The sequence below is a fragment of the Gasterosteus aculeatus genome, chromosome 4 (assembly GCF_964276395.1).
Source record: "Gasterosteus aculeatus chromosome 4, fGasAcu3.hap1.1, whole genome shotgun sequence".
In the NCBI taxonomy this organism is placed as follows: Eukaryota; Metazoa; Chordata; class Actinopteri; order Perciformes; family Gasterosteidae; genus Gasterosteus; species Gasterosteus aculeatus.
In genome coordinates this window covers 29756377-29783179 of record NC_135691.1, presented here as the reverse complement: position 1 = coordinate 29783179, position 26803 = coordinate 29756377, and the positions used below count along the sequence as shown (strand labels likewise).

General features: G+C 41.2%; 1 long non-coding RNA gene and 32 other non-coding genes across 33 annotated transcripts in view; all 33 read right to left on the bottom strand.

Annotated features, from left to right (window-relative positions):
• Positions 1-564: 564 nt before the first annotated feature.
• On the bottom strand, positions 565-636 carry trnae-uuc (transfer RNA glutamic acid (anticodon UUC)). Its single transcript has one exon. It is a non-coding gene; the product is annotated as a tRNA-Glu (tRNA).
• Positions 637-2291: 1655 nt separating this feature from the next.
• Positions 2292-2363, bottom strand: trnae-cuc (transfer RNA glutamic acid (anticodon CUC)). Its single transcript has one exon. It is a non-coding gene; the product is annotated as a tRNA-Glu (tRNA).
• Positions 2364-2887: 524 nt separating this feature from the next.
• On the bottom strand, positions 2888-2959 carry trnae-cuc (transfer RNA glutamic acid (anticodon CUC)). The gene has a single exon. It is a non-coding gene; the product is annotated as a tRNA-Glu (tRNA).
• Positions 2960-3112: 153 nt separating this feature from the next.
• On the bottom strand, positions 3113-3184 carry trnae-uuc (transfer RNA glutamic acid (anticodon UUC)). The gene has a single exon. It is a non-coding gene; the product is annotated as a tRNA-Glu (tRNA).
• An 878-nt stretch (positions 3185-4062) lies between these two features.
• On the bottom strand, positions 4063-4134 carry trnae-cuc (transfer RNA glutamic acid (anticodon CUC)). Its single transcript has one exon. It is a non-coding gene; the product is annotated as a tRNA-Glu (tRNA).
• Positions 4135-5093: 959 nt separating this feature from the next.
• trnae-uuc (transfer RNA glutamic acid (anticodon UUC)) lies at positions 5094-5165 on the bottom strand. Its single transcript has one exon. It is a non-coding gene; the product is annotated as a tRNA-Glu (tRNA).
• Positions 5166-7045: 1880 nt separating this feature from the next.
• trnae-uuc (transfer RNA glutamic acid (anticodon UUC)) lies at positions 7046-7117 on the bottom strand. Its single transcript has one exon. It is a non-coding gene; the product is annotated as a tRNA-Glu (tRNA).
• Positions 7118-7448: 331 nt separating this feature from the next.
• trnae-uuc (transfer RNA glutamic acid (anticodon UUC)) lies at positions 7449-7520 on the bottom strand. Its single transcript has one exon. It is a non-coding gene; the product is annotated as a tRNA-Glu (tRNA).
• Positions 7521-7626: 106 nt separating this feature from the next.
• Positions 7627-7698, bottom strand: trnae-cuc (transfer RNA glutamic acid (anticodon CUC)). Its single transcript has one exon. It is a non-coding gene; the product is annotated as a tRNA-Glu (tRNA).
• A 153-nt stretch (positions 7699-7851) lies between these two features.
• trnae-uuc (transfer RNA glutamic acid (anticodon UUC)) lies at positions 7852-7923 on the bottom strand. The gene has a single exon. It is a non-coding gene; the product is annotated as a tRNA-Glu (tRNA).
• Positions 7924-8415: 492 nt separating this feature from the next.
• trnae-uuc (transfer RNA glutamic acid (anticodon UUC)) lies at positions 8416-8487 on the bottom strand. The gene has a single exon. It is a non-coding gene; the product is annotated as a tRNA-Glu (tRNA).
• Positions 8488-8640: 153 nt separating this feature from the next.
• trnae-uuc (transfer RNA glutamic acid (anticodon UUC)) lies at positions 8641-8712 on the bottom strand. Its single transcript has one exon. It is a non-coding gene; the product is annotated as a tRNA-Glu (tRNA).
• A 331-nt stretch (positions 8713-9043) lies between these two features.
• Positions 9044-9115, bottom strand: trnae-uuc (transfer RNA glutamic acid (anticodon UUC)). Its single transcript has one exon. It is a non-coding gene; the product is annotated as a tRNA-Glu (tRNA).
• A 331-nt stretch (positions 9116-9446) lies between these two features.
• trnae-uuc (transfer RNA glutamic acid (anticodon UUC)) lies at positions 9447-9518 on the bottom strand. The gene has a single exon. It is a non-coding gene; the product is annotated as a tRNA-Glu (tRNA).
• A 106-nt stretch (positions 9519-9624) lies between these two features.
• trnae-uuc (transfer RNA glutamic acid (anticodon UUC)) lies at positions 9625-9696 on the bottom strand. The gene has a single exon. It is a non-coding gene; the product is annotated as a tRNA-Glu (tRNA).
• Positions 9697-9995: 299 nt separating this feature from the next.
• On the bottom strand, positions 9996-10067 carry trnae-uuc (transfer RNA glutamic acid (anticodon UUC)). The gene has a single exon. It is a non-coding gene; the product is annotated as a tRNA-Glu (tRNA).
• A 331-nt stretch (positions 10068-10398) lies between these two features.
• Positions 10399-10470, bottom strand: trnae-uuc (transfer RNA glutamic acid (anticodon UUC)). Its single transcript has one exon. It is a non-coding gene; the product is annotated as a tRNA-Glu (tRNA).
• Positions 10471-10801: 331 nt separating this feature from the next.
• trnae-uuc (transfer RNA glutamic acid (anticodon UUC)) lies at positions 10802-10873 on the bottom strand. Its single transcript has one exon. It is a non-coding gene; the product is annotated as a tRNA-Glu (tRNA).
• Positions 10874-10979: 106 nt separating this feature from the next.
• trnae-uuc (transfer RNA glutamic acid (anticodon UUC)) lies at positions 10980-11051 on the bottom strand. The gene has a single exon. It is a non-coding gene; the product is annotated as a tRNA-Glu (tRNA).
• Positions 11052-11350: 299 nt separating this feature from the next.
• trnae-uuc (transfer RNA glutamic acid (anticodon UUC)) lies at positions 11351-11422 on the bottom strand. Its single transcript has one exon. It is a non-coding gene; the product is annotated as a tRNA-Glu (tRNA).
• Positions 11423-11753: 331 nt separating this feature from the next.
• On the bottom strand, positions 11754-11825 carry trnae-uuc (transfer RNA glutamic acid (anticodon UUC)). The gene has a single exon. It is a non-coding gene; the product is annotated as a tRNA-Glu (tRNA).
• Positions 11826-12156: 331 nt separating this feature from the next.
• On the bottom strand, positions 12157-12228 carry trnae-uuc (transfer RNA glutamic acid (anticodon UUC)). Its single transcript has one exon. It is a non-coding gene; the product is annotated as a tRNA-Glu (tRNA).
• Positions 12229-12559: 331 nt separating this feature from the next.
• Positions 12560-12631, bottom strand: trnae-uuc (transfer RNA glutamic acid (anticodon UUC)). Its single transcript has one exon. It is a non-coding gene; the product is annotated as a tRNA-Glu (tRNA).
• Positions 12632-12962: 331 nt separating this feature from the next.
• trnae-uuc (transfer RNA glutamic acid (anticodon UUC)) lies at positions 12963-13034 on the bottom strand. The gene has a single exon. It is a non-coding gene; the product is annotated as a tRNA-Glu (tRNA).
• A 331-nt stretch (positions 13035-13365) lies between these two features.
• Positions 13366-13437, bottom strand: trnae-uuc (transfer RNA glutamic acid (anticodon UUC)). Its single transcript has one exon. It is a non-coding gene; the product is annotated as a tRNA-Glu (tRNA).
• Positions 13438-13736: 299 nt separating this feature from the next.
• trnae-uuc (transfer RNA glutamic acid (anticodon UUC)) lies at positions 13737-13808 on the bottom strand. Its single transcript has one exon. It is a non-coding gene; the product is annotated as a tRNA-Glu (tRNA).
• Positions 13809-13914: 106 nt separating this feature from the next.
• Positions 13915-13986, bottom strand: trnae-uuc (transfer RNA glutamic acid (anticodon UUC)). The gene has a single exon. It is a non-coding gene; the product is annotated as a tRNA-Glu (tRNA).
• A 331-nt stretch (positions 13987-14317) lies between these two features.
• On the bottom strand, positions 14318-14389 carry trnae-uuc (transfer RNA glutamic acid (anticodon UUC)). Its single transcript has one exon. It is a non-coding gene; the product is annotated as a tRNA-Glu (tRNA).
• A 677-nt stretch (positions 14390-15066) lies between these two features.
• Positions 15067-15138, bottom strand: trnae-cuc (transfer RNA glutamic acid (anticodon CUC)). Its single transcript has one exon. It is a non-coding gene; the product is annotated as a tRNA-Glu (tRNA).
• Positions 15139-16016: 878 nt separating this feature from the next.
• trnae-uuc (transfer RNA glutamic acid (anticodon UUC)) lies at positions 16017-16088 on the bottom strand. Its single transcript has one exon. It is a non-coding gene; the product is annotated as a tRNA-Glu (tRNA).
• Positions 16089-16580: 492 nt separating this feature from the next.
• trnae-cuc (transfer RNA glutamic acid (anticodon CUC)) lies at positions 16581-16652 on the bottom strand. Its single transcript has one exon. It is a non-coding gene; the product is annotated as a tRNA-Glu (tRNA).
• A 299-nt stretch (positions 16653-16951) lies between these two features.
• On the bottom strand, positions 16952-17023 carry trnae-uuc (transfer RNA glutamic acid (anticodon UUC)). Its single transcript has one exon. It is a non-coding gene; the product is annotated as a tRNA-Glu (tRNA).
• Positions 17024-26499: 9476 nt separating this feature from the next.
• LOC120818153 (uncharacterized) overlaps positions 26500-26803 on the bottom strand; it is a 35677-nt gene continuing 35373 nt past the window's right edge. The window contains exon 3 of the long non-coding RNA XR_005712093.2: positions 26500-26740. This is a non-coding gene — a long non-coding RNA (uncharacterized LOC120818153). The remainder of the gene's footprint in view (positions 26741-26803) is intronic.

The following is a 26803-nucleotide window of genomic DNA, read 5'->3' as shown; positions in this document are numbered from 1 at the left end:
TCCTAGCCACTAGACCCTCAGGGACACAATTATAAAAAATAAAGTCATAGTTTAAGTCGAATACATTAAAAACATCTGCAGTTTGGCTTGAATTAAAAGTTAAAGCTTGAATTCCCTGACCAGGAATTTAACACTTTATATCTGACTTCCCTGACCGGAAATTGAACCCGGGCCACAGCGGTGAAAGCGTCAAATCCTAGCCACTAGACCCTCAGGGACACAATTATGCAAATGGAGTCATAGTTTAAGTTGAATACTTTAAAAACATCTGCAGTTTGGCTTGAATTAAAAGTTAAAGCTTGAATTCCCTGACCAGGAATTTAACACTTTATATCTGACTTCCCTGACCGGAAATTGAACCCGGGCCACAGCGGTGAAAGCGCCAAATCCTAGCCACTAGACCCTCAGGGACACAATTATGCAAATTAAGTCATAGTTTAAGTCGAATGCTTTAAAAACATCTGTAGTTTGGCTTGAATTAAAAGTTGGATCTGCAATTCCATAACATCTGCAGTTTGGCTTGAATTAAAAGTTGGATCTGGAATTCCAAACTCTAAATCTCATTTCCCTGACCGGGAATTGAACCCGGGCCGCGGCGGTGAAAGCGCCAAATCCTAGCCACTAGACCATCAGGGACACAATTATGCAAATGAAGTCATAGTTTAAGTCGAATACATTAAAAACATCTGCAGTTTGGCTTGAATTAAAAGTTAAAGCTTGAATTCCCTGACCAGGAATTTAACACTTTATATCTGACTTCCCTGACCGGAAATTGAACCCGGGCCACATTTGTGAAAGCGCCAAATCCTAGCCACTAGACCATCAGGGACACAATTATGCAAATGAAGTCATAGTTTAAGTCGAATACATTAAAAACATCTGCAGTTTGGCTTGAATTAAAAGTTAAAGCTTGAATTCCCTGACCAGGAATTTAACACTTTATATCTGACTTCCCTGACCGGAAATTGAACCCTGGCCACAGCGGTGAAAGCGCCAAATCCTAGCCACTAGACCCTCAGGGACACAATTATGCAAATGAAGTCATAGTTTAAGTCGAATACATTAAAAACATCTGCAGTTTGGCTTGAATTAAAAGTTAAAGCTGGAATTCCCTGACCAGGAATTTAACACTTTATATCTGACTTCCCTGACCGGAAATTGAACCCTGGCCACAGCGGTGAAAGCGCCAAATCCTAGCCACTAGACCCTCAGGGACACAATTATGCAAATGAAGTCATAGTTTAAGTCGAATACATTAAAAACATCTGCAGTTTGGCTTGAATTAAAAGTTAAAGCTGGAATTCCCTGACCAGGAATTTAACACTTTATATCTGACTTCCCTGACCGGAAATTGAACCCTGGCCACAGCGGTGAAAGCGCCAAATCCTAGCCACTAGACCATCAGGGACACAATTATGCAAATGAAGTCATAGTTTAAGTCGAATACATTAAAAACATCTGCAGTTTGGCTTGAATTAAAAGTTAAAGCTTGAATTCCCTGACCAGGAATTTAACACTTTATATCTGACTTCCCTGACCGGAAATTGAACCCGGGCCGCGACGGTGAAAGCGCCAAATCCTAGCCACTAGAACATCAGGGACACAATTATGCAAATGAAGTCATAGTTTAAGTCGAATACTTTAAAAACATCTGCAGTTTGGCTTGAATTAAAAGTTAAAGCTGGAATTCCCTGACCAGGAATTTAACACTTTATATCTGACTTCCCTGACCGGAAATTGAACCCTGGCCACAGCGGTGAAAGCGCCAAATCCTAGCCACTAGACCCTCAGGGACACAATTATGCAAATGAAGTCATAGTTTAAGTCCATCCATCCATCCATCCATTGTCAAACCGCTTATCCTGCACACAGGGTCGCGGGGGGGCTGGAGTCCATCCCAGCCAACTTCGGGCGATAGACAGGGTACATCCTGGATTGGTCGCCAGCCAATCGCAGGGCCACACAGAGACAGACAACCATTCACACTCACATTCACACATCTACGGGCAATTTAAAGTCCCCAATTAACCTGATCCCCAGAGCATGTCTTTGGACTGTGGGAGGAAGCCGGAGAACCCGGAGAGAACCCACGCAGACACGGGGAGAACATGCAGACTCCACACAGAAAGGCCACTGGGCGGAATCGAACCCAGGACCTTCTTGCTGTGAGGCGACAGTGCTAACCACCACGCCGCCGTGCCGCCCCATAGTTTAAGTCGAATGCTTTAAAAACATCTGCAGTTTGGCTTGAATTAAAAGTTGGATCTGGAATTCCAAACTCTAAATCTCATTTCCCTGACCGGGAATTGAACCCGGGCCGCGGCGGTGAGAGCGCCGAATCCTAGCCACTAGACCATCAGGGACACGATTATGCTAATGAAGTCTTAATTTAAGTCGAAAACTTTAAAAACATCTGCAGTTTGGCTTGAATTAAAAGTTGGATCTGGAATTCCATAACATCTGCAATTTGGCTAGAATTAAAAGTTGGATCTGGAATTCCAAACTCTAAATCTCATTTCCATGACCGGGAATTGAACCCGGGCCGCCGCGGTGAAAGCGCCAAATCCTAGCCACTAGACCATCAGGGACACAAATATGCAAATTAAGTCATAGTTTAAGTCGAATACATTAAAAACATCTGCAGTTTGGCTTGAATTAAAAGTTAAAGCTTGAATTCCCTGACCAGGAATTTAACACTTTATATCTGACTTCCCTGACCGGAAATTGAACCCGGGCCACAGCGGTGAAAGCGCCAAATCCTAGCCACTAGACCCTCAGGGACACAATTATGCAAATGAAGTCATAGTTTAAGTTGAATACTTTAAAAACATCTGCAGTTTGGCTTGAATTAAAAGTTGGATCTGGAATTCCAAAATATAAATCTCATTTCCCTGACCGGGAATTGAACCCGGGCCGCGGCGGTGAGAGCGCCGAATCCTAGCCACTAGACCATCAGGGACATGATTATGCTAATGAAGTCTTAATTTAAGTCGAAAACTTTAAAAACATCTGCAGTTTGGCTTGAATTAAAAGTTGGATCTGGAATTCCATAACATCTGCAATTTGGCTTGAATTAAAAGTTGGATCTGGAATTCCAAACTCTAAATCTCATTTCCCTGACCGGGAATTGAACCCGGGCCGCGGCGGTGAAAGCGCCAAATCCTAGCCACTAGACCATCAGGGACACAATTATGCAGATGAAGTCATAGTTTAATTCGAATACATTAAAAACATCTGCAGTTTGGCTTGAATTAAAAGTTAAAGCTTGAATTCCCTGACCAGGAATTTAACACTTTATATCTGACTTCCCTGACCGGAAATTGAACCCGGGCCACAGCGGTGAAAGCGCCAAATCCTAGCCACTAGACCATCAGGGACACAATTATGCAAATGGAGTCATAGTTTAAGTCGAATGCTTTAAAAACATCTGTAGTTTGGCTTGAATTAAAATTTAGAGCTTCAATTCCCTGACTAGGAATTTAACACTTTATATCTGATTTCCCTGACCGGAAATTGAACCCGGGCCACAGCTGTGACAGCGCCAAATCCTAGCCACTAGACCATCAGGGACACAATTATGCAAATGAAGTCATAGTTTAAGTCGAATACATTAAAAACATCTGCAGTTTGGCTTGAATTAAAAGTTAAAGCTTGAATTCCCTGACCAGGAATTTAACACTTTATATCTGACTTCCCTGACCGGAAATTGAACCCGGGCCACATTTGTGAAAGCGCCAAATCCTAGCCACTAGACCATCAGGTACACAATTATGCAAATGAAGTCATAGTTTAAGTCTAATACATTAAAAACATCTGCAGTTTGGCTTGAATTAAAAGTTAAAGCTGGAATTCCCTGACCAGGAATTTAACACTTTATATCTGACTTCCCTGACCGGAAATTGAACCCTGGCCACAGCGGTGAAAGCGCCAAATCCTAGCCACTAGACCCTCAGGGACACAATTATGCAAATGAAGTCATAGTTTAAGTCGAATGCTTTAAAAACATCTGCAGTTTGGCTTGAATTAAAAGTTGGATCTGGAATTCCAAACTCTAAATCTCATTTCCCTGACCGGGAATTGAACCCGGGCCGCGGCGGTGAGAGCACCGAATCCTAGCCACTAGACCATCAGGGAGATGATTATGCTAATGAAGTCTTAATTTAAGTCGAAAACTTTAAAAACATCTGCAGTTTGGCTTGAATTAAAAGTTGGATCTGGAATTCCATAACATCTGCAATTTGGCTTGAATTAAAAGTTGGATCTGGAATTCCAAACTCTAAATCTCATTTCCGTGACCGGGAATTGAACCCGGGCCGCGGCGGTGAAAGAGCCAAATCCTAGCCACTAGACCATCAGGGACACAATTATAAAAAATAAAGTCATAGTTTAAGTCGAATACATTAAAAACATCTGCAGTTTGGCTTGAATTAAAAGTTAAAGCTTGAATTCCCTGACCAGGAATTTAACACTTTATATCTGACTTCCCTGACCGGAAATTGAACCCGGGCCACAGCGGTGAAAGCGTCAAATCCTAGCCACTAGACCCTCAGGGACACAATTATAAAAAATAAAGTCATAGTTTAAGTCGAATACATTAAAAACATCTGCAGTTTGGCTTGAATTAAAAGTTAAAGCTTGAATTCCCTGACCAGGAATTTAACACTTTATATCTGACTTCCCTGACCGGAAATTGAACCCGGGCCACAGCGGTGAAAGCGTCAAATCCTAGCCACTAGACCCTCAGGGACACAATTATGCAAATGGAGTCATAGTTTAAGTTGAATACTTTAAAAACATCTGCAGTTTGGCTTGAATTAAAAGTTAAAGCTTGAATTCCCTGACCAGGAATTTAACACTTTATATCTGACTTCCCTGACCGGAAATTGAACCCGGGCCACAGCGGTGAAAGCGCCAAATCCTAGCCACTAGACCCTCAGGGACACAATTATGCAAATTAAGTCATAGTTTAAGTCGAATGCTTTAAAAACATCTGTAGTTTGGCTTGAATTAAAAGTTGGATCTGCAATTCCATAACATCTGCAGTTTGGCTTGAATTAAAAGTTGGATCTGGAATTCCAAACTCTAAATCTCATTTCCCTGACCGGGAATTGAACCCGGGCCGCGGCGGTGAAAGCGCCAAATCCTAGCCACTAGACCATCAGGGACACAATTATGCAAATGAAGTCATAGTTTAAGTCGAATACATTAAAAACATCTGCAGTTTGGCTTGAATTAAAAGTTAAAGCTTGAATTCCCTGACCAGGAATTTAACACTTTATATCTGACTTCCCTGACCGGAAATTGAACCCGGGCCACATTTGTGAAAGCGCCAAATCCTAGCCACTAGACCATCAGGGACACAATTATGCAAATGAAGTCATAGTTTAAGTCGAATACATTAAAAACATCTGCAGTTTGGCTTGAATTAAAAGTTAAAGCTTGAATTCCCTGACCAGGAATTTAACACTTTATATCTGACTTCCCTGACCGGAAATTGAACCCTGGCCACAGCGGTGAAAGCGCCAAATCCTAGCCACTAGACCCTCAGGGACACAATTATGCAAATGAAGTCATAGTTTAAGTCGAATACATTAAAAACATCTGCAGTTTGGCTTGAATTAAAAGTTAAAGCTGGAATTCCCTGACCAGGAATTTAACACTTTATATCTGACTTCCCTGACCGGAAATTGAACCCTGGCCACAGCGGTGAAAGCGCCAAATCCTAGCCACTAGACCCTCAGGGACACAATTATGCAAATGAAGTCATAGTTTAAGTCGAATACATTAAAAACATCTGCAGTTTGGCTTGAATTAAAAGTTAAAGCTGGAATTCCCTGACCAGGAATTTAACACTTTATATCTGACTTCCCTGACCGGAAATTGAACCCTGGCCACAGCGGTGAAAGCGCCAAATCCTAGCCACTAGACCATCAGGGACACAATTATGCAAATGAAGTCATAGTTTAAGTCGAATACATTAAAAACATCTGCAGTTTGGCTTGAATTAAAAGTTAAAGCTTGAATTCCCTGACCAGGAATTTAACACTTTATATCTGACTTCCCTGACCGGAAATTGAACCCGGGCCGCGACGGTGAAAGCGCCAAATCCTAGCCACTAGAACATCAGGGACACAATTATGCAAATGAAGTCATAGTTTAAGTCGAATACTTTAAAAACATCTGCAGTTTGGCTTGAATTAAAAGTTAAAGCTGGAATTCCCTGACCAGGAATTTAACACTTTATATCTGACTTCCCTGACCGGAAATTGAACCCTGGCCACAGCGGTGAAAGCGCCAAATCCTAGCCACTAGACCCTCAGGGACACAATTATGCAAATGAAGTCATAGTTTAAGTCCATCCATCCATCCATCCATTGTCAAACCGCTTATCCTGCACACAGGGTCGCGGGGGGGCTGGAGTCCATCCCAGCCAACTTCGGGCGATAGACAGGGTACATCCTGGATTGGTCGCCAGCCAATCGCAGGGCCACACAGAGACAGACAACCATTCACACTCACATTCACACATCTACGGGCAATTTAAAGTCCCCAATTAACCTGATCCCCAGAGCATGTCTTTGGACTGTGGGAGGAAGCCGGAGAACCCGGAGAGAACCCACGCAGACACGGGGAGAACATGCAGACTCCACACAGAAAGGCCACTGGGCGGAATCGAACCCAGGACCTTCTTGCTGTGAGGCGACAGTGCTAACCACCACGCCGCCGTGCCGCCCCATAGTTTAAGTCGAATGCTTTAAAAACATCTGCAGTTTGGCTTGAATTAAAAGTTGGATCTGGAATTCCAAACTCTAAATCTCATTTCCCTGACCGGGAATTGAACCCGGGCCGCGGCAGTGAGAGCGCCGAATCCTAGCCACTAGACCATCAGGGACATGATTATGCTAATGAAGTCTTAATTTAAGTCGAAAACTTTAAAAACATCTGCAGTTTGGCTTGAATTAAAAGTTGGATCTGGAATTCCATAACATCTGCAATTTGGCTTGAATTAAAAGTTGGATCTGGAATTCCAAACTCTAAATCTCATTTCCCTGACCGGGAATTGAACCCGGGCCGCGGCGGTGAAAGCGCCAAATCCTAGCCACTAGACCACCAGGGACACAATTATGCAAATGAAGTCATAGTTTAAGTCGAATACATTAAAAACATCTGCAGTTTGGCTTGAATTAAAAGTTGGATCTGGAATTCCAAACTCTAAATCTCATTTCCCTGACCGGGAATTGAACCCGGGCCGCGGCAGTGAGAGCGCCGAATCCTAGCCACTAGACCATCAGGGACATGATTATGCTAATGAAGTCTTAATTTAAGTCGAAAACTTTAAAAACATCTGCAGTTTGGCTTGAATTAAAAGTTGGATCTGGAATTCCATAACATCTGCAATTTGGCTTGAATTAAAAGTTGGATCTGGAATTCCAAACTCTAAATCTCATTTCCCTGACCGGGAATTGAACCCGGGCCGCGGCGGTGAAAGCGCCAAATCCTAGCCACTAGACCACCAGGGACACAATTATGCAAATGAAGTCATAGTTTAAGTCGAATACATTAAAAACATCTGCAGTTTGGCTTGAATTAAAAGTTGGATCTGGAATTCCAAACTCTAAATCTCATTTCCCTGACCGGGAATTGAACCCGGGCCGCGGCGGTGAGAGCGCCGAATCCTAGCCACTAGACCATCAGGGACACGATTATGCTAATGAAGTCTTAATTTAAGTCGAAAACTTTAAAAACATCTGCAGTTTGGCTTGAATTAAAAGTTGGATCTGGAATTCCATAACATCTGCAATTTGGCTTGAATTAAAAGTTGGATCTGGAATTCCAAACTCTAAATCTCATTTCCCTGACCGGGAATTGAACCCGGGCCGCCGCGGTGAAAGCGCCAAATCCTAGCCACTAGACCATCAGGGACACAAATATGCAAATTAAGTCATAGTTTAAGTCGAATACATTAAAAACATCTGCAGTTTGGCTTGAATTAAAAGTTAAAGCTTGAATTCCCTGACCAGGAATTTAACACTTTATATCTGACTTCCCTGACCGGAAATTGAACCCGGGCCACATTTGTGAAAGCGCCAAATCCTAGCCACTAGACCATCAGGGACACAATTATGCAAATGAAGTCATAGTTTAAGTCGAATACATTAAAAACATCTGCAGTTTGGCTTGAATTAAAAGTTAAAGCTTGAATTCCCTGACCAGGAATTTAACACTTTATATCTGACTTCCCTGACCGGAAATTGAACCCTGGCCACAGCGGTGAAAGCGCCAAATCCTAGCCACTAGACCCTCAGGGACACAATTATGCAAATGAAGTCATAGTTTAAGTCGAATGCTTTAAAAACATCTGCAGTTTGGCTTGAATTAAAAGTTGGATCTGGAATTCCAAACTCTAAATCTCATTTCCCTGACCGGGAATTGAACCCGGGCCGCGGCGGTGAAAGCGCCAAATCCTAGCCACTAGACCACCAGGGACATGATTATGCTAATGAAGTCTTAATTTAAGTCGAAAACTTTAAAAACATCTGCAGTTTGGCTTGAATTAAAAGTTGGATCTGGAATTCCATAACATCTGCAATTTGGCTTGAATTAAAAGTTGGATCTGGAATTCCAAACTCTAAATCTCATTTCCCTGCCCGGGAATTGAACCCGGGCTGCGGCGGTGAAAGCGCCAAATCCTAGCCACTAGACCACCAGGGACACAATTATGCAAATGAAGTCATAGTTTAAGTCGAATACATTAAAAACATCTGCAGTTTGGCTTGAATTAAAAGTTGGATCTGGAATTCCAAACTCTAAATCTCATTTCCCTGACCGGGAATTGAACCCGGGCCGCGGCAGTGAGAGCGCCGAATCCTAGCCACTAGACCATCAGGGACATGATTATGCTAATGAAGTCTTAATTTAAGTCGAAAACTTTAAAAACATCTGCAGTTTGGCTTGAATTAAAAGTTGGATCTGGAATTCCATAACATCTGCAATTTGGCTTGAATTAAAAGTTGGATCTGGAATTCCAAACTCTAAATCTCATTTCCCTGACCGGGAATTGAACCCGGGCCGCGGCGGTGAAAGCGCCAAATCCTAGCCACTAGACCACCAGGGACACAATTATGCAAATGAAGTCATAGTTTAAGTCGAATACATTAAAAACATCTGCAGTTTGGCTTGAATTAAAAGTTGGATCTGGAATTCCAAACTCTAAATCTCATTTCCCTGACCGGGAATTGAACCCGGGCCGCGGCAGTGAGAGCGCCGAATCCTAGCCACTAGACCATCAGGGACATGATTATGCTAATGAAGTCTTAATTTAAGTCGAAAACTTTAAAAACATCTGCAGTTTGGCTTGAATTAAAAGTTGGATCTGGAATTCCATAACATCTGCAATTTGGCTTGAATTAAAAGTTGGATCTGGAATTCCAAACTCTAAATCTCATTTCCCTGACCGGGAATTGAACCCGGGCCGCGGCGGTGAAAGCGCCAAATCCTAGCCACTAGACCACCAGGGACACAATTATGCAAATGAAGTCATAGTTTAAGTCGAATACATTAAAAACATCTGCAGTTTGGCTTGAATTAAAAGTTGGATCTGGAATTCCAAACTCTAAATCTCATTTCCCTGACCGGGAATTGAACACGGGCCGCGGCGGTGAAAGCGCCAAATCCTAGCCACTAGACCATCAGGGACACAATTATGCAAATTAAGTCATAGTTTAAGTCGAATACATTAAAAACATCTGCAGTTTGGCTTGAATTAAAAGTTAAAGCTTGAATTCCCTGACCAGGAATTTAACACTTTATATCTGACTTCCCTGACCGGAAATTGAACCCTGGCCACAGCGGTGAAAGCGCCAAATCCTAGCCACTAGACCCTCAGGGACACAATTATGCAAATGAAGTCATAGTTTAAGTCGAATGCTTTAAAAACATCTGCAGTTTGGCTTGAATTAAAAGTTGGATCTGGAATTCCAAACTCTAAATCTCATTTCCCTGACCGGGAATTGAACCCGGGCCGCGGCGGTGAAAGCGCCAAATCCTAGCCACTAGACCACCAGGGACACAATTATGCAAATGAAGTCATAGTTTAAGTCGAATACATTAAAAACATCTGCAGTTTGGCTTGAATTAAAAGTTGGATCTGGAATTCCAAACTCTAAATCTCATTTCCCTGACCGGGAATTGAACCCGGGCCGCGGCAGTGAGAGCGCCGAATCCTAGCCACTAGACCATCAGGGACATGATTATGCTAATGAAGTCTTAATTTAAGTCGAAAACTTTAAAAACATCTGCAGTTTGGCTTGAATTAAAAGTTGGATCTGGAATTCCATAACATCTGCAATTTGGCTTGAATTAAAAGTTGGATCTGGAATTCCAAACTCTAAATCTCATTTCCCTGACCGGGAATTGAACCCGGGCCGCGGCGGTGAAAGCGCCAAATCCTAGCCACTAGACCACCAGGGACACAATTATGCAAATGAAGTCATAGTTTAAGTCGAATACATTAAAAACATCTGCAGTTTGGCTTGAATTAAAAGTTGGATCTGGAATTCCAAACTCTAAATCTCATTTCCCTGACCGGGAATTGAACCCGGGCCGCGGCAGTGAGAGCGCCGAATCCTAGCCACTAGACCATCAGGGACATGATTATGCTAATGAAGTCTTAATTTAAGTCGAAAACTTTAAAAACATCTGCAGTTTGGCTTGAATTAAAAGTTGGATCTGGAATTCCATAACATCTGCAATTTGGCTTGAATTAAAAGTTGGATCTGGAATTCCAAACTCTAAATCTCATTTCCCTGACCGGGAATTGAACCCGGGCCGCGGCGGTGAAAGCGCCAAATCCTAGCCACTAGACCACCAGGGACACAATTATGCAAATGAAGTCATAGTTTAAGTCGAATACATTAAAAACATCTGCAGTTTGGCTTGAATTAAAAGTTGGATCTGGAATTCCAAACTCTAAATCTCATTTCCCTGACCGGGAATTGAACACGGGCCGCGGCGGTGAAAGCGCCAAATCCTAGCCACTAGACCATCAGGGACACAATTATGCAAATTAAGTCATAGTTTAAGTCGAATACATTAAAAACATCTGCAGTTTGGCTTGAATTAAAAGTTAAAGCTTGAATTCCCTGACCAGGAATTTAACACTTTATATCTGACTTCCCTGACCGGAAATTGAACCCTGGCCACAGCGGTGAAAGCGCCAAATCCTAGCCACTAGACCCTCAGGGACACAATTATGCAAATTAAGTCATAGTTTAAGTCGAATGCTTTAAAAACATCTGCAGTTTGGCTTGAATTAAAAGTTGGATCTGGAATTCCAAACTCTAAATCTCATTTCCCTGACCGGGAATTGAACCCGGGCCGCGGCGGTGAAAGCGCCAAATCCTAGCCACTAGACCACCAGGGACACAATTATGCAAATGAAGTCATAGTTTAAGTCGAATACATTAAAAACATCTGCAGTTTGGCTTGAATTAAAAGTTGGATCTGGAATTCCAAACTCTAAATCTCATTTCCCTGACCGGGAATTGAACCCGGGCCGCGGCAGTGAGAGCGCCGAATCCTAGCCACTAGACCATCAGGGACATGATTATGCTAATGAAGTCTTAATTTAAGTCGAAAACTTTAAAAACATCTGCAGTTTGGCTTGAATTAAAAGTTGGATCTGGAATTCCATAACATCTGCAATTTGGCTTGAATTAAAAGTTGGATCTGGAATTCCAAACTCTAAATCTCATTTCCCTGACCGGGAATTGAACCCGGGCCGCGGCGGTGAAAGCGCCAAATCCTAGCCACTAGACCACCAGGGACACAATTATGCAAATGAAGTCATAGTTTAAGTCGAATACATTAAAAACATCTGCAGTTTGGCTTGAATTAAAAGTTGGATCTGGAATTCCAAACTCTAAATCTCATTTCCCTGACCGGGAATTGAACCCGGGCCGCGGCAGTGAGAGCGCCGAATCCTAGCCACTAGACCATCAGGGACATGATTATGCTAATGAAGTCTTAATTTAAGTCGAAAACTTTAAAAACATCTGCAGTTTGGCTTGAATTAAAAGTTGGATCTGGAATTCCATAACATCTGCAATTTGGCTTGAATTAAAAGTTGGATCTGGAATTCCAAACTCTAAATCTCATTTCCCTGACCGGGAATTGAACCCGGGCCGCGGCAGTGAAAGCGCCAAATCCTAGCCACTAGACCACCAGGGACACAATTATGCAAATGAAGTCATAGTTTAAGTCGAATACATTAAAAACATCTGCAGTTTGGCTTGAATTAAAAGTTGGATCTGGAATTCCAAACTCTAAATCTCATTTCCCTGACCGGGAATTGAACCCGGGCCGCGGCAGTGAGAGCGCCGAATCCTAGCCACTAGACCATCAGGGACATGATTATGCTAATGAAGTCTTAATTTAAGTCGAAAACTTTAAAAACATCTGCAGTTTGGCTTGAATTAAAAGTTGGATCTGGAATTCCATAACATCTGCAATTTGGCTTGAATTAAAAGTTGGATCTGGAATTCCAAACTCTAAATCTCATTTCCCTGACCGGGAATTGAACCCGGGCCGCGGCGGTGAAAGCGCCAAATCCTAGCCACTAGACCACCAGGGACACAATTATGCAAATGAAGTCATAGTTTAAGTCGAATACATTAAAAACATCTGCAGTTTGGCTTGAATTAAAAGTTGGATCTGGAATTCCAAACTCTAAATCTCATTTCCCTGACCGGGAATTGAACCCGGGCCGCGGCAGTGAGAGCGCCGAATCCTAGCCACTAGACCATCAGGGACATGATTATGCTAATGAAGTCTTAATTTAAGTCGAAAACTTTAAAAACATCTGCAGTTTGGCTTGAATTAAAAGTTGGCTCTGGAATTCCATAACATCTGCAATTTGGCTTGAATTAAAAGTTGGATCTGGAATTCCAAACTCTAAATCTCATTTCCCTGACCGGGAATTGAACCCGGGCCGCGGCGGTGAAAGCGCCAAATCCTAGCCACTAGACCACCAGGGACACAATTATGCAAATGAAGTCATAGTTTAAGTCGAATACATTAAAAACATCTGCAGTTTGGCTTGAATTAAAAGTTGGATCTGGAATTCCAAACTCTAAATCTCATTTCCCTGACCGGGAATTGAACCCGGGCCGCGGCAGTGAGAGCGCCGAATCCTAGCCACTAGACCATCAGGGACATGATTATGCTAATGAAGTCTTAATTTAAGTCGAAAACTTTAAAAACATCTGCAGTTTGGCTTGAATTAAAAGTTGGATCTGGAATTCCATAACATCTGCAATTTGGCTTGAATTAAAAGTTGGATCTGGAATTCCAAACTCTAAATCTCATTTCCCTGACCGGGAATTGAACCCGGGCCGCGGCGGTGAAAGCGCCAAATCCTAGCCACTAGACCACCAGGGACACAATTATGCAAATGAAGTCATAGTTTAAGTCGAATACATTAAAAACATCTGCAGTTTGGCTTGAATTAAAAGTTAAAGCTTGAATTCCCTGACCAGGAATTTAACACTTTATATCTGACTTCCCTGACCGGAAATTGAACCCTGGCCACAGCGGTGAAAGCGCCAAATCCTAGCCACTAGACCCTCAGGGACACAATTATGCAAATGAAGTCATAGTTTAAGTCGAATGCTTTAAAAACATCTGCAGTTTGGCTTGAATTAAAAGTTGGATCTGGAATTGCAAACTCTAAATCTCATTTCCCTGACCGGGAATTGAACCCGGGCCGCGGCGGTGAAAGCGCCAAATCCTAGCCACTAGACCACCAGGGACACAATTATGCAAATGAAGTCATAGTTTAAGTCGAATACATTAAAAACATCTGCAGTTTGGCTTGAATTAAAAGTTGGATCTGGAATTCCAAACTCTAAATCTCATTTCCCTGACCGGGAATTGAACCCGGGCCGCGGCGGTGAAAGCGCCAAATCCTAGCCACTAGACCACCAGGGACACAATTATGCAAATGAAGTCATAGTTTAAGTCGAATACATTAAAAACATCTGCAGTTTGGCTTGAATTAAAAGTTGGATCTGGAATTCCAAACTCTAAATCTCATTTCCCTGACCGGGAATTGAACCCGGGCCGCGGCAGTGAGAGCGCCGAATCCTAGCCACTAGACCATCAGGGACATGATTATGCTAATGAAGTCTTAATTTAAGTCGAAAACTTTAAAAACATCTGCAGTTTGGCTTGAATTAAAAGTTGGATCTGGAATTCCATAACATCTGCAATTTGGCTTGAATTAAAAGTTGGATCTGGAATTCCAAACTCTAAATCTCATTTCCCTGACCGGGAATTGAACCCGGGCCGCGGCGGTGAAAGCGCCAAATCCTAGCCACTAGACCACCAGGGACACAATTATGCAAATGAAGTCATAGTTTAAGTCGAATACATTAAAAACATCTGCAGTTTGGCTTGAATTAAAAGTTAAAGCTTGAATTCCCTGACCAGGAATTTAACACTTTATATCTGACTTCCCTGACCGGAAATTGAACCCTGGCCACAGCGGTGAAAGCGCCAAATCCTAGCCACTAGACCCTCAGGGACACAATTATGCAAATGAAGTCATAGTTTAAGTCGAATACATTAAAAACATCTGCAGTTTGGCTTGAATTAAAAGTTAAAGCTGGAATTCCCTGACCAGGAATTTAACACTTTATATCTGACTTCCCTGACCGGAAATTGAACCCTGGCCACAGCGGTGAAAGCGCCAAATCCTAGCCACTAGACCCTCAGGGACACAATTATGCAAATGAAGTCATAGTTTAAGTCGAATACATTAAAAACATCTGCAGTTTGGCTTGAATTAAAAGTTAAAGCTGGAATTCCCTGACCAGGAATTTAACACTTTATATCTGACTTCCCTGACCGGAAATTGAACCCTGGCCACAGCGGTGAAAGCGCCAAATCCTAGCCACTAGACCCTCAGGGACACAATTATGCAAATGAAGTCATAGTTTAAGTCGAATGCTTTAAAAACATCTGCAGTTTGGCTTGAATTAAAAGTTGGATCCAAACTCTAAATCTCATTTCCCTGACCGGGAATTGAACCCGGGCCGCGGCGGTGAGAGCACCGAATCCTAGCCACTAGACCATCAGGGACATGATTATGCAAATGAAGTCTTAATTTAAGTCAAAAACTTTAAAAACATCTGCAGTTTGGCTTGAATTAAAAGTTAAAGCTTGAATTCCCTGACCAGGAATTTAACACTTTATATCTGACTTCCCTGACCGGAAATTGAACCCGGGCCACAGCGGTGAAAGCGCCAAATCCTAGCCACTAGACCATCAGGGACACAATTATGCAAATGGAGTCATAGTTTAAGTCGAATGCTTTAAAAACATCTGTAGTTTGGCTTGAATTAAAATTTAGAGCTTCAATTCCCTGACTAGGAATTTAACACTTTATATCTGATTTCCCTGACCGGAAATTGAACCCGGGCCACAGCTGTGACAGCGCCAAATCCTAGCCACTAGACCATCAGGGACACAATTATGCAAATGAAGTCATAGTTTAAGTCGAATACATTAAAAACATCTGCAGTTTGGCTTGAATTAAAAGTTAAAGCTTGAATTCCCTGACCAGGAATTTAACACTTTATATCTGACTTCCCTGACCGGAAATTGAACCCGGGCCACATTTGTGAAAGCGCCAAATCCTAGCCACTAGACCATCAGGGACACAATTATGCAAATGAAGTCATAGTTTAAGTCGAATACATTAAAAACATCTGCAGTTTGGCTTGAATTAAAAGTTAAAGCTTGAATTCCCTGACCAGGAATTTAACACTTTATATCTGACTTCCCTGACCGGAAATTGAACCCTGGCCACAGCGGTGAAAGCGCCAAATCCTAGCCACTAGACCCTCAGGGACACAATTATGCAAATGAAGTCATAGTTTAAGTCGAATGCTTTAAAAACATCTGCAGTTTGGCTTGAATTAAAAGTTGGATCTGGAATTCCAAACTCTAAATCTCATTTCCCTGACCGGGAATTGAACCCGGGCCGCGGCGGTGAAAGCGCCAAATCCTAGCCACTAGACCATCAGGGACATGATTATGCTAATGAAGTCTTAATTTAAGTCGAAAACTTTAAAAACATCTGCAGTTTGGCTTGAATTAAAAGTTAAAGCTTGAATTCCCTGACCAGGAATTTAACACTTTATATCTGACTTCCCTGACCGGAAATTGAACCCGGGCCACATTTGTGAAAGCGCCAAATCCTAGCCACTAGACCATCAGGGACACAATTATGCAAATGGAGTCATAGTTTAAGTCGAATACATTAAAAACATCTGCAGTTTGGCTTGAATTAAAAGTTAAAGCTTGAATTCCCTGACCAGGAATTTAACACTTTATATCTGACTTCCCTGACCGGAAATTGAACCCGGGCCACAGCGGTGAAGGTGCCAAATCCTAGCCACTAGACCCTCAGGGACACAATTATGCAAATGGAGTCATAGTTTAAGTCGAATGCTTTAAAAACATCTGTAGTTTGGCTTGAATTAAAAGTTGGATCTGGGATTCCAAACTCTAAATCTCATTTCCCTGACCGGGAATTGAACCCGGGCCGCGGCGGTGAGAGCACCGAATCCTAGCCACTAGACCATCAGGGACATGATTATGCAAACGAAGTCATAGTTTAAGTCGAATACATTAAAAACATCTGCAGTTTGGCTTGAATTAAAAGTTAAAGCTTGAATTCCCTGACCAGGAATTTAACACTTTATATCTGACTTCCCTGACCGGAAATTGAACCCGGGCCACAGCGGTGAAAGCGCCAAATCCTAGCCACTAGACAATCAGGGACACAATTATGCAAATGAAGTCATAGTTTAAGTCAAATACTTTAAAAACATCTGCAGTTTGGCTTGAATTAAACGTTGGATCTGGAATTCCAAACTCTAAGTCTCACTTCCCTGACCGGGAATTGAACCCGGGCCGCGGCGGTGAAAGCACCAAATCCTAGCCACTAGACCATCAGGGACAAAATTATGCAAATGAAGTCATAGTTTAAGTCGAATACATTAAAAACATCTGCAGTTTGGCTTGAATTAAATGTTAGAGCTTGATTTGTCGAATACTTTAAAAACATCCGTATTATTCGATCAAAAACTTCAAAGAGATCTAATGTTTGGCTTCAATTAAAAGGCTTAGGAAAATTCCTTAGGGCACCAAATCCGAGCCATTAGACCAAATGGTATCCACCAGAAAAAGCTTGTTACCACCGCCATTTTGAAACATACAAATTAGATTTTTTTAGCACCACCAGAGGGAGACACACACCTGTATTCTTTTCCATTCAGACCTTCAGCAACACACTGACAAAAGGTCTAACAAAAAGTATTTGTTTTAACAGCGACCCTTCCTGGAAAAGGAACTCAATAATTCATACCACGTTCTCATAGATTTCAGTTCTTCTAATTAGAAGGAGCCCACAGTAATTGTCTCTACGGCAATTTTAAATTGAGGAGAATCAACCGGACAGATGACAGACAGATTCAGCTATAAGAAGTCAAACTTTTTTTAATGATTATTATCTTGGCTTCCTATGATCATTTTAAAACCAAGCATGAGACAGAATCTGACAAAGGTCCCATCCATAAATCCTAAATCTTTATGAATTCAATTCAAGACTTTGCATTTGTTTATTGAATTCGGGTAATTTTGTGATGTTCGTCATGAAAAATAAGTACAAACATATGTCTGTTTTAAAGTCCAAATATTACTTATTATAGAGTGTACAACACTGAAATACTAACTTATAGTTTTCAATAATGACATCCAGCATATTGTTTAATCCAACATCATAAAGGCATTTAATTTATAAAGGCAAATATTTAATTTATTAGTTTTGTTTTTACTGATTCCCTTTTTCTATTATTTACCATATGGAATTTTTGGATAATGGCTGGGTAAATAGCTATTTGGTTCAGGCTACCAAATACAGAACAGATGTTTCTTCCCCAAATTAGTAAATGTGTTGTCAAATAAAACTTTTTATTATTATTACAATAACTAATTTTATGTTTTTAAATGTATTAAATAGACATAAAACATATATAAATTATAATACTATAAGAATAATAATAAATATAATTTGCATAATAATAAAGAGGAACTGTAATTAAATCCTCATTTGACACATTTAAAACCTGCCTTTTACGTTTTGGGATTTATGTTTATTGGCGATCATCATAGGTCATTCACACCATGTTTATTGTTATGCACCATTCACCTAGCCGAATTCATTATATGTGTAACGGATTTGGGCTTTTCATTTGCCACAACCCAGGGATATTTATATCAGTATGCCCGGCAGACGTGTGTAGCTGAATTAATGCTCCTACCTCGGGGAGAACAACATCCAAGTGTAGTAAAGCAGACAGTGTAATAAAAGTAATCACTTAGTGGAGTTCATTTACAGCACTAAAACAAAGGTCACTGACATCCCCGTTCAAAGCATCTCATGGAAATTAGGCACAATTTACTGACGGTAGATCCTTAAGGACGCCGGCTTGTAGCTGTGGAGGGACATTCACAGGTATTTTGTATGTGTGGGAGCACCTGAGCTTCGGCTTGGCAGGAGACAACAGACAGGTGGATGCTCAGCCAGCCAAAGTCCCATTACTTGCTCAGGGGGCACCAAGTGTGTGTGCACATATGTGCGTGTGTGTGTGTGTGTGTGTGCGAGCGAGCCTGAGCAATCACAAGGTAATTACTTTTTTCTTTTTGTGTGTGTGCGTGTTTGTGCATGCGTGCAGGTGTGTGTGTGCAGCGCGGGTGATTAGAGATGGGTAGCGGGTGGAGGGCTTGTCAGAAGTTATCTTCCCATCTCATCTCATCATAGGCAGTCTGGCGGATTCCCTCGATGGCTTAACAGCTCGACGCCGCTGTGCTGCTGTCAATCCGGCCGTCAACGCCTACAGAAATCGATGCCAATCTCTCTCAGTTTCTATTTTTAACCAATTCTCAGCACCCAGGCCTTTGATAAGGATGCTGCCTTCTTTTGGCTCTCCTCTTTGCCTCGGATGGGCAGCCCCCCCTCGTCCCACTTCCGACGTCTTTCCTGCTGATGAGAGGTGATAAGAGACAGACGAGATGGAGCTAAAAGCATAGACCTGCTCTGAAAAAGGCTTTCATGGTGAGAAAGTGATGATTGGTAGCACTATTACCACCATTAAGAGCCAAACAGGTTGTAGGATTAGTAGTCAAAGACATGATTGCATTCAAATTGTTACTTTCATCAGTGGTCGCACTGTTTCCACTGGTACTTCTGATATGCTATACTACTACCTTTACTTAACATTGACACAGATTATTTAGATTGAGTACAAAAATGACTGTTGGCAGTAAACAACTTTATTTAAGGTTTTACACAATGTTAGAACTCTATACAAATTAACAATGGTGGTACAACTAGGTATGGGCACAGGTCCTCCCTTAAAGTTAGGGCTTTACAATTAAGGTGGGCAGGACCAGGTCCAATATTACATTAAGGGTGCACATTTACCAACAAATGTGCAAGTAATGCAATGACTAAAAATAAGCTGATCACAGTGTCACAGCCAGTTAATGCAACCTTGGATTCACCTTATTTACATGATCACCAAACCAGGGACTCCCGGTGGCCATTAAATACGATGATCGTCTTCCTGAAAGATCATTGTCACATGTGTACACACATACACTAAACCGATATTTTACACGATTGGATGTTACACAAATGAGTACAATCAAAGCTCTGGAGCTTTCAATCATGTCGCACAATCTACATGAACAGATGGAGAGAATCGCGGCCTTTGTAGACACCACATCTCAACTGTAGAAACACCACCAACAATGTTTAATTCCGTCAATAAAATTTGATAGAATTCTAGAAACTATACCACATTTTATGTTGTTTTACCTTTAATTTAAAAATATCTGTATAAATTGGAGTAGAACATACTTGAGTAAAGAAAAATAAAATGCACTTATCAGCAACTGTCTTGTCTGCTTGTACTTGGCTTCCATGTCTGTTTACTAGATGTGTTTCCTCTGTACACTCAGCGGGACTTTGTCACCGCTCGGTCTTCATTACAAAAGGAACTCCTGAAAAATGAATATCACCCTCATGAGCTTAACTTCAGATGTTGAACATTAATAATCACGATCGCTCTGTGAGTTCTGCGTTGACAGCAATCGGGTGCTGGCGGGAGTGCAGTTGGGTGGGGAGTTGTTAGAAGTGTGTCTCCGTTTAATCGTATTTGACAAACTATGATGGTGTGGTGTGAGAAATGTTTTGTTTTGTATATTTCAAATTCTGATCGTTCATTTTTCAAAACTGTATAGAACGTCTTTACGCTGAGAATACTCCCTTTGAATTTTTCTTTCCAATTTGACGTTAACTCACAGCCTTGTGTTGAGATCCTTTATCGTGGTTCAAAGTAGAACAAAAAAAAGACATGGACTCAACTTTGTGCAATTCATATTAGATGTTTTAACACCTCTGACTTTGATGCAGGCTCAGCAACAACAGGAAAGGTGCGCCGAATGTATGCAAATGAAGGTCACACATTTTACTTTCCTTATATCCGTGAGCAGTCAGCAACAACTTATCTTAGGTCACGCTGCGTCACAGCGCCATCCTAATATAAAATATATAATAGAGAACCGTGTGTTTTCATTGTAAAACAGTAACATCCACAAGCTTTGGCTATTATTTCCTTTTACTGTACTGTGAGGGGAAATATTTTGCAGCTGCATTGTGTTTGTCTATTCTGCCCTAAAGTTGTTAGTAGAACTCGATTCAAACATTTTCCCTCTAATTGGGTGTTTTTGTGGATGCTGGATTAATCAGCCGCAGGGTATTTAATGTTGTTTGGGCAGCTGAGAGGTAATACAGCCAAGCCATTATCATATCATTAAAGAGTCCTAAGCACAGTAATTGCAGCCAGAACGCTGACGCTACACTCTCATTAAGTGGACTCTAAGAGAGGAGACGTCTTGTTGTGATGGCTTTCAGTGAGATGTTGAGAAAAATTTGTGTAACTCAGCACACTGTTATCGCAATGGGATGTCACACTATGAGCAGAGATTGTTTCCAAAAGGCTGTGTAGGCTTATGTTGTGGCATCTGAACTTTTGCCATTTAGAGGCTGCAGAAATAAGAACTCAAGTTGCTCAATAAGCTGCAATGTTGGCCTGTCGATTGGTCCACCACTTTGGTTCTAACTGAAATAAGTCAAGAAGTCAAGAAATACAGGACAGATTTCAATTGAGCATCATTTAATAGTTCCAGAGAATAAATCATCTTGACTTTAGTGATCCGTTTCAATTACTTTACCTTTTTGGCATAACGACTTGTCCTTTAGCGCCACTATGAAGCTAACATTTGCTGTCTTGATTGAAATGAAGGATTGTGGAAATTTGGTTTGAACCAAATGATGTGAATACTAGTCCAATATTTGGGTTTCTTACCAAATAACTGCTAAACAAATTCTATGCCCATCAGTTTCATCTGTGCTTTGTGTTCATTTGCAAAACTTTGCAGTATTAGAATACTGAAGTATTCAGTTTGTTCGTTTTTGGTAAGTTGGTGTTCCAACTGATTTTGACATGGATCCTTTCCTAAACCCAGGGCCAAATGTGACACGATGCACCCCAGATTCTAAATTAGTGTATTCTTCTTTTTAAAGTAGTACAATATAAATGAGGAGAAAAAAAAACTAAAGGTGCTTTAAGAGTTCATGAAACAAAAACATTGTTCGAAATAAAGTCCAAATTAATATTAGAATGGATCAGATTTTCTGTCTATTTTATAATGAGATTTTGATTGATTATGAGATTGAGACACAAATAATTTGCCCGTGTGCATACAACTTTGAAAATTTTAGAAAACCTCTACAATAATAAGTTGACTTATCCTCTGTATCTGTACTTTGCAGGACTCATCTGTGTCAATATTTGACGGACTTTCTGGTATAATTGCAGATTCCCTTTTGTATACTCGCTCAAATTCCGGGGATTATCTAATTACTGCTTGCGTGCCGACAAACAAGGGGGCCTCTTTGCCTTTCCCTAATTGGAATGAGGACTAGTGCCAGTGCTCAAAGGAAAGGCCCATCAGTGAGAATTATTGAATAGGGAAGGAATAAAAAAAAGGATATGTGGTCTGCCTTGGGCTGCTTGTGCGTTTCCTCTGATTTCATCAGAAAAAAAATGGCTGAGGCGATTCCCCCAGACAACAGCCAGCTGGTGTGTGTAGGCGAGATTTGCTGCCCAAAATCCCTGAGAAAAGAAAGTGAAAGAATCCCACTGTGCCTCTGCAACTCATCCCCTAAACAGTCCTTCAGCTTGCCCGCTGTCAGACAGCTCTGTGGGATAACACGGCAAAGCCCAAAATCCATCTTTATTTTTCTGTGAATTAGTGTGTAATTGTGTTGTTATGTGTGGCAATTTCATGGCTTATAGCAGATTAAATATGCACTGAATATAAGCAATTATGTCAATGAAAGGTGGTTTGAATTGAGCTTATACCTTAAGCTACTAATAATTTGACATGTTTTACTGCTGCATTCCTGCTGCTCTCTAGCCATTTGTACTATACTTAGCTACATGTGTTCGGAATCCAATCCAGTGAAAGCTCTTGTGAGTTTTGGTGTGTACACTTCGGGTGTGCCTGGAAGTGGCAATAGAAAACACACACAAAAAGGGCTAATGAAACGAGAGATGTGCGGCAGGTTGAACAGGCTTGATTTATAATTTATTGAGCAGCACTGACGTTACAACAGAAAACAAATGAAGCAGAGAACACTAAAGAGCATTATTTATTACTGAAGTGCAGCCTGAGGGAGGTGGATACAGTAGCTAAGCACTCATACACATACTGTACACAAACATGCTTCATTATTGCAGCTGTCAGATGAAAGTCCCATTTCTCCATTTCTGACATTTTGTATGTTTTTACCTAAACTTGAGGATTATGCGACCTTGTACAGCTCAATCAAGTTCCATAACGTGAGGACCTAGTTATATAAATCCCCAAACTGTTTTCGCCAAACACGTTGAGGATATGAGGGTTACAGCACAATCAAAATGAGAACACAATCTCGGGTGAAACAGCGGATGGCCACAATGTGTTGAAACATAACTTCCTCTTCATATGCTAAGCTGTTTTAAATAATTCAGGCTCTGTCTCATAGATACGATGATGATTGAATGGGAACTTTTAGATTTCCATGGACCCCCTACTGTTCCTGAATCGAATCCTCTCAGCTTCCTCTCACGTGTCTTTGCTGCTCGACTATTCTTTTTGACTTCCTCTCTTTAAGAGAATATGTTGAAGTGAGAACCTGAAATATAAATTCATCCAAAAATGCAAGCAAAAGAAACTTTCCATTCCACCCCGATGAATTTTAGATCATAACAATTTACAGCTGTGAATAAATCATTAAGCCTTAGTAGACCATATCAAATGCAATTCCACCTTGAATAATTATGCCCCTCATATCGACAAATATATAATGTCACACGATTGCAAGCATTGGTCAATTTGTCGTAATATCCCGGGATTAATTATTCAGTTCTGGGTTTACAACAACTACACATTTAGAAATTAATCAGTCTCTGCTCAGGAGGAGAAAAGCAGGAGGCTGTTTTACAGCGAATAGAAACAGAAGGATGACATTTAAACCCAATTCCCACAGCACCAACCAGACAAAGCACGCGCAGGATCATTTCAATATCTTTTTTAATTGGTTGGTGCCAAGTTTATTTCAGGCAGAAAGTTAGTGCTGATGAATACCATTATAGGCCCTTTTGACTTGTTCTGGACCTAATTTATGATTGAACAGAGATTTGCCCTGAGCTGAGTTCCATTTTCAGGTTGGTGTTGAAAGCTTTACAAGAACAGTGTTGGTCTAATTAAGCAGAGTCCTTACAAAGAGCTCATGTGAAACGGATGACTAAAAAACAGGTGTTCATGTGAATTGACAAAAATAACAAAACAACTATGTAGTTGCTATCCAGAGAATAACGAAAATTGCCAACCGATTTAACACTAACTGCATACAGAACTGCAGACATACACAGCAACCAGCGGATGGACGTGTTGCAGCATCTAGCAGCAACATATTAGTCTATGGACCGGGTGGAGACTAAAACAGAGATAAAAGTTGACCAAATATTGAACTTGCATTTCTATGGCAGACCAAGACACAACAGATTTCTAACCCAAAGCGAAACCGTGTTACTTGAAGAAATATAAACATTACAAAGCTTAGCACAAGTCATCTTGGAGATTCAGGGTTTTCACAGGACAGCAACAACATATTTCTAAATAGAACATGTATAGAATTTGGTTACATTTTTATTGACAGCGGGATTGATGGGTGATACATTCTGCTCACACTTTCTGTATGTTGTCACTCTTGGAGGAGAGTTGGTCCCTTCACATTCGGCGTATTAACAAACAACATAGATGACCTACCTCTGTAAGTTGTTTCGTTTTAATTGTGGTATCCGCTCCTCCTGATCTCTTTTTTGGAGAGCTGTCCAGCTCCAGTTTTATACAGCAACCTCGGGGCAGAGGAATGCAGGAATGAGTTTTAAATTCAGGGCACGTGCAGCCATCATTCAGGTGGGAAGCCTTTGTGAAAAAGTAGGTCTATTCACAACTCAAAATTGATTTGTCAGCCCACACGAAAAGCACCATTCAGCTCTATTGTCTTAAAACCAATTGTTCAATTAGGTTAATTTAACATTTTTCACATTACAAATCTGGTCTGAAATGATAACCTGAAACAGTACACACTCCCTGCGGCGACTATAGCGCGGACTACTTTTTTCGCTTGCATATTCTTGATAATGGGCATATCCTTGATAATGGGCGAGAAGGTGGCAGCTGTCGTATCCACAGGAAGCAGTCATAGCCACAGGAAGCTCGCTGTGTGTGCTGGCCAGCATGTCGAGCACTCACCGCGTGTTTAGTGGCTTCTACTCCTACATGAACCCATCTACCATCACGTAGGAATAAAAAGCCATAAGACACGACGGCAATCTCACAGGAGGTGGGGAAGAGAAGGAGACAGGTGGATATAATCAACGGAGGACTTCTGCTTTCATCAAGAAGGTAGAATAGTTGGTAATAGTAGAAAAAAAAGAGGATTTGAAGAGGAAGGGAATGAGAAATTGAGCTGATTTCATTCAAAAGTCAGGGGTAGACCACACGGGATACAAGTATTTATAGGGGCCATGTCCTCTGTATTTCTCTCTGTTTGATTACGTGCTTCTGAGTGCAGCAGATGAATATGTATTGCAGGCATTACTCGACCGAAATTCCTCTGTGTGTAAACTGTATTTGATATGCTCAAAGCAAACTGCTCTGATGAACCTAACCAAACTCCATCTGCTGTTTCCAAATAAACACATTTTCTAGCTCTCGCAAGCAGCTGCACATGTTTTAATGTGAAGTTTATGGCAAATGTAAGCTTGTCTTTCTCAAGATGTTGCATGAATAAATATCTATCCGTTAAAACAGTACGTGCTTCTGGTAACATCCACTTCATAGTGTCTGTTCGCAGCTCTCCTTCAGCAGAAAGACAGTTCACCCGGTTGTAAAAGGGTTACAGTGTGATTGTGCATGCGCGCCAAAGTCAGGCACATCCAGATAAATATGTATGACACAGTAGGTTTCCTGCTTTGTATGCTAATGATCTTATACAAGTTTTATAATGCAACTGTGGTGCACTGAGGGTGCAGGTGGAGATGGTGGTGGTGGAAAGCTGACACGCACGGAAGAGGGGAAAGAAGAGCACAACTGCTCAATGAGGCCTCATGGTACCAGGAGTGAGTAGTGAGGCAACAGTTTACATTAATTCCCAATCATTTGTCAGCGAACAGGTTGGATTTCAATGCACTTGACCTAAAAAGAACAGTTTGATGCAGTGAGGAGATTGATATTCTACGTAGATGCAATACATTTTGTAAGAAAGAGGAAACAGATAATGATGGCAAGTTAGGGTAAACTATTGCATCACCTGTGGAAAGAACATTAACAGAACATTCATTTTACTGCAATTAAGTACCGTCTCCTTAAACAGCGTTACGTTTGAAAAATATAAAATGAATCTATTTGCCAGCATAATTATGCATGTTAAGATTTGATGTCTTATAAAATACAATGCTTTCTTATGAATTAATTTACATCATAATAAAGAAAGTACATAACATTGGTCGCTTTTGAACCAGGTGCAACATTAAGTACTTGTGCTTTTACTTTTGTTACTTTAAGTAAATCTCCCCGGTATCCTTAGGCTACTTTTACTTAAGTAAATAACTTACTAATAAATACTGTCAGACTATAAATAATGATGTGTCATTATAGCAAATCACTTCATTTTTATACTTCTTTTTAATATCTGGATATCCCTCCCACCCATTGTACTTTACTTCCAGTAGATTTCAGAAGACCATATTATACTTTTGATTCAACTACATTTATTTGCAATGAATTGCTTGAGCTGCGCAGAATACTTTCATGTAAGACTTTTGATACAAAACAGATGATCCGGTGATACTTTGAGATGAGCAAGGGTTCACGTTGGTGTGTGCTGTTCTGCCCACTGGGTTATCTGAAACACATCCTCTTGTGTTGGGGGAAGATGACCGGAAGGGTTCAGGCTCCCCATGTCGCAGGTCTGTGCGTCAACTCCCGAAGGATCCTGCAACAGAAGCAGAACAGAACAGACGTGAGTTGAGTTTACAGAGGAAAAGTTGAACCTGAA